This window comes from Procambarus clarkii, chromosome 29 (assembly GCF_040958095.1).
Source record: "Procambarus clarkii isolate CNS0578487 chromosome 29, FALCON_Pclarkii_2.0, whole genome shotgun sequence".
Taxonomy (NCBI): Eukaryota; Metazoa; Arthropoda; class Malacostraca; order Decapoda; family Cambaridae; genus Procambarus; species Procambarus clarkii.
The window spans coordinates 32,288,797-32,298,781 of NC_091178.1; positions in this window are offsets into that span (position 1 = coordinate 32,288,797).

Sequence of the window (9,985 nt, forward strand, 5' to 3'; positions counted from 1 at the left end):
TTATTAGGCAAATCGAGCCTTGCATAGTAGGCTGAGAAGTGCGTTCTGGCTACTAGGTACGACATATATAAATATATATATATATATATTTATATATATATATATATATATATATATATGTCGTACCTAATAGCCAGAACTCACTTCTCAGCCTACTATTCAAGGCCCGAATTGCCTAATAAGCCAAGTTTTCATGAATTAATGTTTTTTCGTCTACCTAACCTACCTAACCTAACCTAACCTAGCTTTTTTTGGCTACCTAACCTAACCTTACCTATAAATATAGCTTAGGTTAGGTTAGGTAGGGTTGGTTAGGTTCGGTCATATATCTACGTTAATTTTAACTCCAATAAAAAAAAATTGACCTCATACATAGAGAAAAGGGTTGCTTTATCATTTCATAAGAAAAAAATTATAGTAAATATATTAATTCAGGAAAACTTGGCTTATTAGGCAAATCGGGCCTTGAATAGTAGGCTGAGAAGTGAGTTCTGGCTACTAGGTACGACATATATATATATATATATATATATATATATATATATATATATATATGTCGTACCTAGTAGCCAGAACGCACTTCTGAGCCTACTATGCAAGGCCCGATTTGCCTAATAAGCCAAGTTTTCCTAAATTAATATATTTTCTCTAATTTTTTTCTTATGAAATGATAAAGCTACCCATTTCATTATGTATGAAGTCAATTTTTTGTTATTGGAATTAAAATTAACGTAGATATATGACCAAACCTAACCAACCCTACCTAACCTAACCTAACCTATCTCTATAGGTTAGGTTCGGTTAGGTAGCCGAAAAAAGTTAGGTTAGGTTAGGTTAGGTAGGTTAGGTAGTCGAAAAAACATTAATTCATGAAAACTAGGCTTATTAGGCAAATCGGGCCTTGCATAGTAGGCTGAGAAGTGAGTTCTGGCTACTAGGTACGACATATATATATATATATATATATATATATATATATATATATATATATATATATATATGTCGTACCTAATAGCCAGAACGCACTTCTCAGCCTACTATTCAAGGCCCGATTTGCCTAATAAGCCAAGTTTTCATGAATTAATGTTTTTTCGTCTACCTAACCTACCTAACCTAACCTAACCTAGCTTTTTTTGGCTACCTAACCTAACCTTACCTATAAATATAGGTTAGGTTAGGTTAGGTAGGGTTGGTTAGGTTCGGTCATATATCTACGTTAATTTTAACTCCAATAAAAAAAAATTGACCTCATGCATAGAGAAAAGGGTTGCTTTATCATTTCATAAGAAAAAAATTATAGTAAATATATTAATTCAGGAAAACTTGGCTTATTAGGCAAATCGGGCCTTGAATAGTAGGCTGAGAAGTGAGTTCTGGCTACTAGGTACGACATATATATATATATATATATATATATATATATATATATATATATATATATATATATATATATATATATATATATATATATATATATATATTAGGGGTACCACCTCTGGTGCAATTACAGGGACCCAAATCCTCGAAGAAGAAAACAAAGAGCATTCAGAGAAGATCTTGTGGATTCTCACTGAATACTTTATTCTTTTCTTCTCCTACCACCCTTATTATTTTTTTGTATGTTTTGTTTTATTTTATTGCAATGCACAGTTTACAGAGAACACACACTCACACTAATATATAACAATTAAACTATCAGCGTTCGAAGACCTCGTCCAGCTCCTCGGAGGTTGGGTGCGCAACCAGGATACAGCACGCATTTCCCCTCTGAACTGCGACACTGAGGCGCTGGAACAGGAAACTGGCTGCTCGTGGGTCTCTCGTTTTCCCAATGAGTTCCTCACCCACCTCCTTTAAAAACTTGAGTGCACATTTACCCCAGGCACCCAGAGTCTCAGAGCCTATCTCCACGAACCTGTAACAACGTTCTAGGTCTATGTACTTGTTGATTTTCTGGGTCTCCCTGAAGGTGGCTGCCCCACCTCGCTCCGCTGAGTTGTAACGTAAATAGGTATCAGCCAATGTAGATGCACAGGTGTAATCCCAAACGACCTGTTTACCTTCCTTCTATGGCTGCAGGGTGACTCCATCTGGGCGTTTTTGGCTGTTGTCAGGTCTGCACAACTGTGGTTGCCTTTGTGCTGGACACCCAGCTGTAGGCAAACTTCTCTTGTTGATGTCATTGACTGTTTCGTGTCTGGCAATCTTTCCCTGTGTCTTACGACAGATGAGACCATAGCTGCCATATTCGTCTGCCCGTGCATGGCCGCAAACACACCAGTGTTCGGTGGAGATAGGGGCGGCAAGGCGCAGAGCAACACCAATACTTAGGGCCCGATGGTCCAGGCGGGTGCCCAAGGCGGAATTAGGGACTGCCAACAGAAAGTCCCCAGCATGGGGGGCTTGCACAGCTAGGACACGCGCTCTGTCCTTCTGAGAAGCTGCATCCAGCAATGCTTTGGCGATGTTCTCCACTATGGGGCTATCCCATTTGGCCTGTTTACCGTCGTTTGGAAAAGTTGATCGGGTGTGTCAATTGGCAAGAGTGTCCCACTGACCAGCTCCCTCCACAAATTTGGGATCACGAATCCCAATGGAGTTCCTTAGGTATTCTGGTAGTATTTCATTCACTAATTCACTTGTTTCACTGGTCGAGGATAAGAATGCCGGCAATACTAACTGTGTCACCTTGCAAATACGTATAACCCCCGAGTCTAACTGGGGGCGTTGCTTGGTCCCACTGGTCATCTTACAGGGAGAGGTTTAACACTTTCATAGTTATTGTCTTTATGAGTGAGTCGTATTCCATTAATTTTGGGCTGTCGAAGGAAGGAGCACACCTGAGGAAATAGGTAAGTCTAGGCAAGGCCAGGCACATTGTAAGAAGGTATAAAGCATCGTGAGCATCCAAAGCCCCTATTCGCGCCTCCATCCTCCTCAGGTCTTTAAGCTTTTCTTCGAGGACTACCTCAATGGCGTTCGAGCCCAGAGGTGCCCCTAGCAGCACACTGTCGGTGGGAGCGATCACTTGGGCTCCTGGCAATAAGATTCGTACTGCATCTATGATTGGTTGGCTGTATGAGATAATTTCACACTTTGATGGATTTAGTGTTAGGCCTAACTCCTCTCCACTAGATTTCACTAGCTGAAGATCTCCTAGCAGGGACTCCTGTGCCCCTGCCAGGGTGCCATCGTCCAGGAACCAGATGTTGAATTCTCTGGACAACCTGCTTGTAACCTCCTTAGCTGCCTTGCAGAAAAGAAAAGGTTCAAGTGGGTCTCCCTGCTGGACACCTTCAGCGGAAACAACTTCATGTTCCCCAAACAACAGTGTCGATTCCCTACTGTACCCTACTGTCCTTGATATAGTCTCGTGCTGCATGAGCTATATATATATATATATATATATATATATATATATATATATATATATATATATATATATATATATATATATATATATATATATATATATATATATATATATATTAGTATATTTTGGTAGCAGTCTTTCCTGTAGACATATATTATTAAATATGACCGAAAAAGTAAGATTAATAATTCTAACACGAATTTTCTCAATCTTTCATACATTTCTTTTCACTGTTGGTGGTAATTCAAAAATCAATTCTCCAAAATTCATTTTTATTTCTAGTCTGACGCGACACTTGAGCGCGTTTCGTAAAACTTATTACATTTTCAAAGACTTTAGTTTAAACATACACAACTGAATAGAACTTACACATCTCCGATTTGTTTATATCTACATTTGAGTGAGGTGGATGGGGTGAGGTGGTATTTAATAAGGTATTAATTTCATCAACACAAGACAGAACACGAAACAATGGGTATTGAACAGAAGTGATTGTAGAAAGCCTATTGGTCCATATTTCTTGATGATTCTATATTGGAGCGGAGTCTTGAGGTGGGTAGAATTTAGTTGTGCATTAATTGGCTGTTGATTGCTGGTGTTGACTTCTTGATGTGTAGTGCCTCGCAAACGTCAAGCCGCCTGCTATCGCTGTATCTATCGATGATTTCTGTGTTGTTTACTAGGATTTCTCTGGCGATGGTTTGGTTGTGGGAAGAGATTATATGTTCCTTAATGGAGCCCTGTTGCTTATGCATCGTTAAACGCCTAGAAAGAGATGTTGTTGTCTTGCCTATATACTGGGTTTTTTGGAGCTTACAGTCCCCAAGAGGACATTTGAAGACATAGACGACGTTGGTCTCTTTTAAAGCGTTCTGTTTTGTGTCTGGAGAGTTTCTCATGAGTAGGCTGGCCGTTTTTCTGGTTTTATAGTAAATCGTCAGTTGTATCCTCTGATTTTTGTCTGTAGGGATAACGTTTCTATTAACAATATCTTTCAGGAACCTTTCCTCCGTTTTTTGAGCTGTGGAAAAGAAGTTCCTGTAAAATAGTCTAATAGGGGGTACAGGTGTTGTGTTGGTTGTCTCTTCAGAGGTTGCATGGCGTTTCACTTTCCCTCTTATGATGTCTTCGACGAAACCATTGGAGAAGCCGTTGTTGACTAGGACCTGCCTTACCCTACAGAGTTCTTCGTCGACTTGCTTCCATTCTGAGCTGTAGCTGAGAGCACGGTCGACATATGCGTTAACAACACTCCTCTTGTACCTATCTGGGCAGTCGCTTTTGTCATTTAGGCACATTCCAATGTTCGTTTCCTTAGTGTAGACTGCAGTGTGGAAACCTCCGCTCTTTTCCATGACTGTTACATCTAGAAAGGGCAGCTTCCCATCTTTTTCCATCTCGTAAGTGAAACGCAGCACGGAACTCCGCTCAAATGCCTCCTTCAGCTCCTGCAGATGTCTGACATCAGGTACCTGTGTAAAAATGTCGTCAACATACCTGCAGTATATGGCCGGTTTCAAGTTCATGTCGACTAAGACTTTTTGCTCGATGGTACCCATGTAGAAGTTTGCAAACAGGACACCTAGGGGAGAACCCATGGCGACCCCATCTACCTGCTTATACATGTGCCCATCCGGGCTCAAGAAGGGTGCCTCTTTAGTACAAGCTTGGAGTAGTTTCCTTAGGATATTTTCTGGTATGTCAAGAGGAGTACAGGCTGGATCACGATACACTCTGTCGGCTATCATCCCAATTGTCTCGTCCACTGGTACGTTGGTGAACAGCGATTCTACGTCCAACGAGGCTCTTATTCCTGTGGCCCGTGTGCCCCGCAGTAAGTCAACAAATTCCTTTGGCGACTTCAGGCTGAAGGCGCAAGGGACATAAGGAGTCAGCAGGCCGTTGAGTCGCTTCGCTAGTCTGTACGTGGGTGTGGGTATCTGGCTAATGATTGGCCGAAGTGGGTTTCCAGGCTTGTGTGTCTTGACATTTCCATACGCATATCCAGGTTTATATTCCCCAATAATCTTTGGCAGGTGGAGTCCTGATTTCTTGGCGTTCACAGTTTCGATTAGTTTGTTGACCTTTGCTTTCAATTCGGCTGTAGTGTCCTTCGTTACCCTTTGGAGATATAAAGATGTAGATATAAACATCGGAGATGTGTAAGTTCTATTCAGTTGTGTATGTTTAAACTAAAGTCTTTGAAAATGTAATAAGTTTTACGAAACGCGCTCAAGTGTCGCGTCAGACTAGAAATAAAAATGAATTTTGGAGAATTGATTTTTGAATTACCACCAACAGTGAAAAGAAATGTACGAAAGATTGAGAAAATTTGTGTTAGAATTATTAATCTTACTTTTTCGGTCATATTTAATAATATATGTCTACAGGAAAGACTGCTACCAAAATATACTAATATTAAAACGCACGACCCAGCAGCAAGGAATCAAGCCTTCACGATAAAATATCGCCAGGATCTGATTCGTGATCAGATATACAAGGCAGAGAATGAAATCAAAGACAACAAAACGCAACTACTTCATGCTACGAACGAGTGGAGAAATAGCAACATCGACGAAAGTATCCGTACCCGCATTGAACAACACCTCGACATCCTCACAGACCGACATCACCTCAGCACTGAAACAAGGATTATCAAGTGTGACGATAATCTCCTTCAAGAGATTGAGCCTGCTCTTCCCTCCTAAGTTCGTCGCTATACATCCCTATACAACTAATATGGAAGAAATATCAACAAGTTCAACTCCAAGGTTTGCCAGAGAGCAAACGTATTCAGCACCAGGAACACCTGCTCCGCCTCCACCACTCGAACCACCAAACTACCTGTCCGTCGCCTGCTCATCGCTGATTGGCTGGTGGTCAGTCGCGCCTGCTCCTCCACCGCCACACTACCTGATGTCTGGGGCCACACGACCTGCAGACCTCAGAATATCCAATGCTTTCAACAAGTTAACACGTCTCGTTGGTAGACTAAGCTCTGGCTTACGTGTACTATGAGAGGTGGCAGCTTAAAGCCAATATTCCTGCACCCATATTTGCATTGTATATTGTTCACTTGTTATTACTCACTTGTCTTAACGTAACTTTTCATTTTGCCATTTGATTATTCTTATTATTTTGATTGATTGATTTTATGTTCCAATTTGTATGTCCATTTTATTCATGTTTTGCTTTTCTAACGTAATTAAAATCTCATTGTTAAATTTACTTGTGTTTTGTGTGTCTTCCCATTACCTTACCACAGATGAAGTTCCAGATTTTCTCTTTTTTGTTTCTATATGTGACGAGGCCATACCCCTAGCTTTTGAAACAGCCGAACACCAACGCGTTACCATCACACAAGAAACTAACAACGTTATATGGAGGACCTATGGCAATTCCACGACCAAGAGATGGCTTCCTGAACCTTGCAGGAATTAACCTCACTGAGCACCAAATCACTTTCCTAAATCTGGGCATAAACTGTCACGTTATATCCAGACCGAGTGAGATGGCCCGGAAAGTGGAGTTGGAAATTCTGTTGGACGACATATTCGACCTCGAGACACAAAAGAAGGTCACTACCAAAGATACCTTACAAGCAGAACTTATTGCGGAAGGAGGAAAGTATCGAGGCAATTACAGAAGCACCATACTGTCCCCTGAGCTCAAAGCGGCAGCCAAAAGCCTTCGTGAGAACAAGGAGATAGTTGTCAGGAGAGGTGACAAGTCGCCAATATACGTCATTCTTAAAAAAGACGAATATCTGGCGAAAATGAACCTCATACTCTCTGACCAAACTAAATTCCAAAGGGTAACGAAGGACACTACAGCCGAATTGAAAGCAAAGGTCAACAAACTAATCGAAACTGTGAACGCCAAGAAATCAGGACTCCACCTGCCAAAGATTATTGGGGAATATAAACCTGGATATGCGTATGGAAATGTCAAGACACACAAGCCTGGAAACCCACTTCGGCCAATCATTTGCCAGATACCCACACCCACGTACAGACTAGCGAAGCGACTCAACGGCCTGCTGACTCCTTATGTCCCTTGCGCCTTCAGCCTGAAGTCGCCAAAGGAATTTGTTGACTTACTGCGGGGCACACGGGCCACAGGAATAAGAGCCTCGTTGGATGTAGAATCGCTGTTCACCAACGTACCAGTGGACGAGACAATCGGGATGATAGCCGACAGAGTGTATCGTGATCCAGCCTGTACTCCTCTTGACATACCAGAAAATATCCTAAGGAAACTACTCCACGCTTGTACTAAAGAGGCACCCTTCTTGAGCCCGGATGGGCACATGTTAAAGCAGGTAGATGGGGTCGCCGTGGGTTCTCCCCTAGGTGTCCTGTTTGCAAACTTCTACATGGGTACCATCGAGCAAAAAGTCTTAGTCGACATGAACTTGAAACCGGCCATATACTGCAGGTATGTTGACGACATTTTTACACAGGTACCTGATGTCAGACATCTGCAGGAGCTGAAGGAGGCATTTGAGCGGAGTTCCGTGCTGCGTTTCACTTACGAGATGGAAAAGGATGGGAAGCTGCCCTTTCTAGATGTAACAGTCATGGAAAAGAGCGGAGGTTTCCACACTGCAGTCTGCACTAAGGAAACGAACATAGGATTGTGCCTAAATGCCAAAAGCGACTGCCCAGATAGATACAAGAGGAGTGTTGTTAACGCATATGTCGACCGTGCTCTCAGCCACAGCTCAGAATGGAAGCAAGTCGACGAAGAACTCTGTAGGGTAAGGCAGGTCCTAGTCAACAACGGCTTCTCCAATGGTTTCGTCGAAGACATCATAAGAAGGAAAGTGAAACGCCATGCAACCTCTGAAGAGACAACCAACACAACACCTATACCCAATATTAGACTATTTTACAGGAACTTCTTTTCCACAGCTCAAAAAACGGAGGAAAGGGTCCTGAAAGATATTGTTAATAGAAACGTTATCCCTACAGACAAAAATCAGAGGATACAACTGACGATTTACTATAAAACCAGAAAAACGGCCAGCCTACTCATGAGAAACTCTCCAGACACAAAACAGAACGCTTTAAAAGAGACCAACGTCGTCTATGCCTTCAAATGCCCTCTTGGGGACCGTAAGCTCCAAAAAACCCAGTATATAGGCAAGACAACAACATCTCTTTCTAGGCGTTTAACGATGCATAAGCAACAGGGCTCCATTAAGGAACATATAATCTCTTCCCACAACCAAACCATCGCCAGAGAGATCCTAGTAAACAACACAGAAATCATCGATAGATACAGCGATAGCAGGCGGCTTGACGTTTGCGAGGCACTACACATCAAGAAGTCAACACCAGTAATCAACAGGCAATTAATGCACAACTAAATTCTACCCACCTCAAGACTCCGCTCCAATATAGAATCATCAAGAAATATGGACCAATAGGCTCTCTACAATCACTTCTGTTCAATACCCATTGTTTCGTGTTCTGTCTTGTGTTGATGAAATTAATACCTTATTAAATACCACCTCACCCCATCCACCTCACTCAAATGTAGATATAAACAAATCGGAGATGTGTAAGTTCTATTCAGTTGTGTATGTTTAAACTAAAGTCTTTGAAAATGTAATAAGTTTTACGAAACGCGCTCAAGTGTCGCATTAGACTAGAAATAAAAATTAATTTTGGAGAATTGATTTTTGAATTACCACCAACAGTGAAAAGAAATGTACGAATGATTGAGAAAATTCGTGTTAGAATTGTTAATCTTACTTTTTCGGTCATATTTAATAATATATATATATATATATATATATATATATATATATATATATATATATATATATATATATATATATATATATATATATATATACATATATATATATATATATATATATATGTCGTACCTAGTAGCCAGAACGCACTTCTTTGCCTACTATGCAAGGCCCGATTTGCCTAATAAGCCAAGTTTTCATGAATTAATTGTTTTTCGAGTACCTAACCTACCTAACCTAACCTAACCTAACTTTTTCGGCTACCTAACCTAACCTAACCTATAAAGATAGGTTAGGTTAGGTTCAGTAGGGTTGGTTAGGTTCGGTCCTATATCTCCGTTAATTTTAACTCCAATAAAATAAAATTGACCTCATACATAATGAAATGGTTAGCTTTATCATTTCATAAGAAAAAAATTAGAGAAAATATATTAATTCAGGAAAACTTGGCTTATTAGGCAAATCGGGCCTTGCATAGTAGGCTCAGAAGTGCGTTCTGGCTACTAGGTACGACATATATATATATATATATATATATATATATATATGTCGTACCTAATAGCCAGAACGCGCTTCTCAGCCTACTATTCAAGGCCCGATTTGCCTAATAAGCCAAGTTTTCATGAATTAATGTTTTTTCGTCTACCTAACCTACCTAACCTAACCTAACCTAGCTTTTTTTGGCTACCTAACCTAACCTTACCTATAAATATAGGTTAGGTTAGGTTAGGTAGGGTTGGTTAGGTTCGGTCATATATCTACGTTAATTTTAACTCCAATAAAAAAAAATTGACCTCATACATAGAGAAAAGGGTTGCTTTATCATTTCATAAGAAAAAAATTATAGT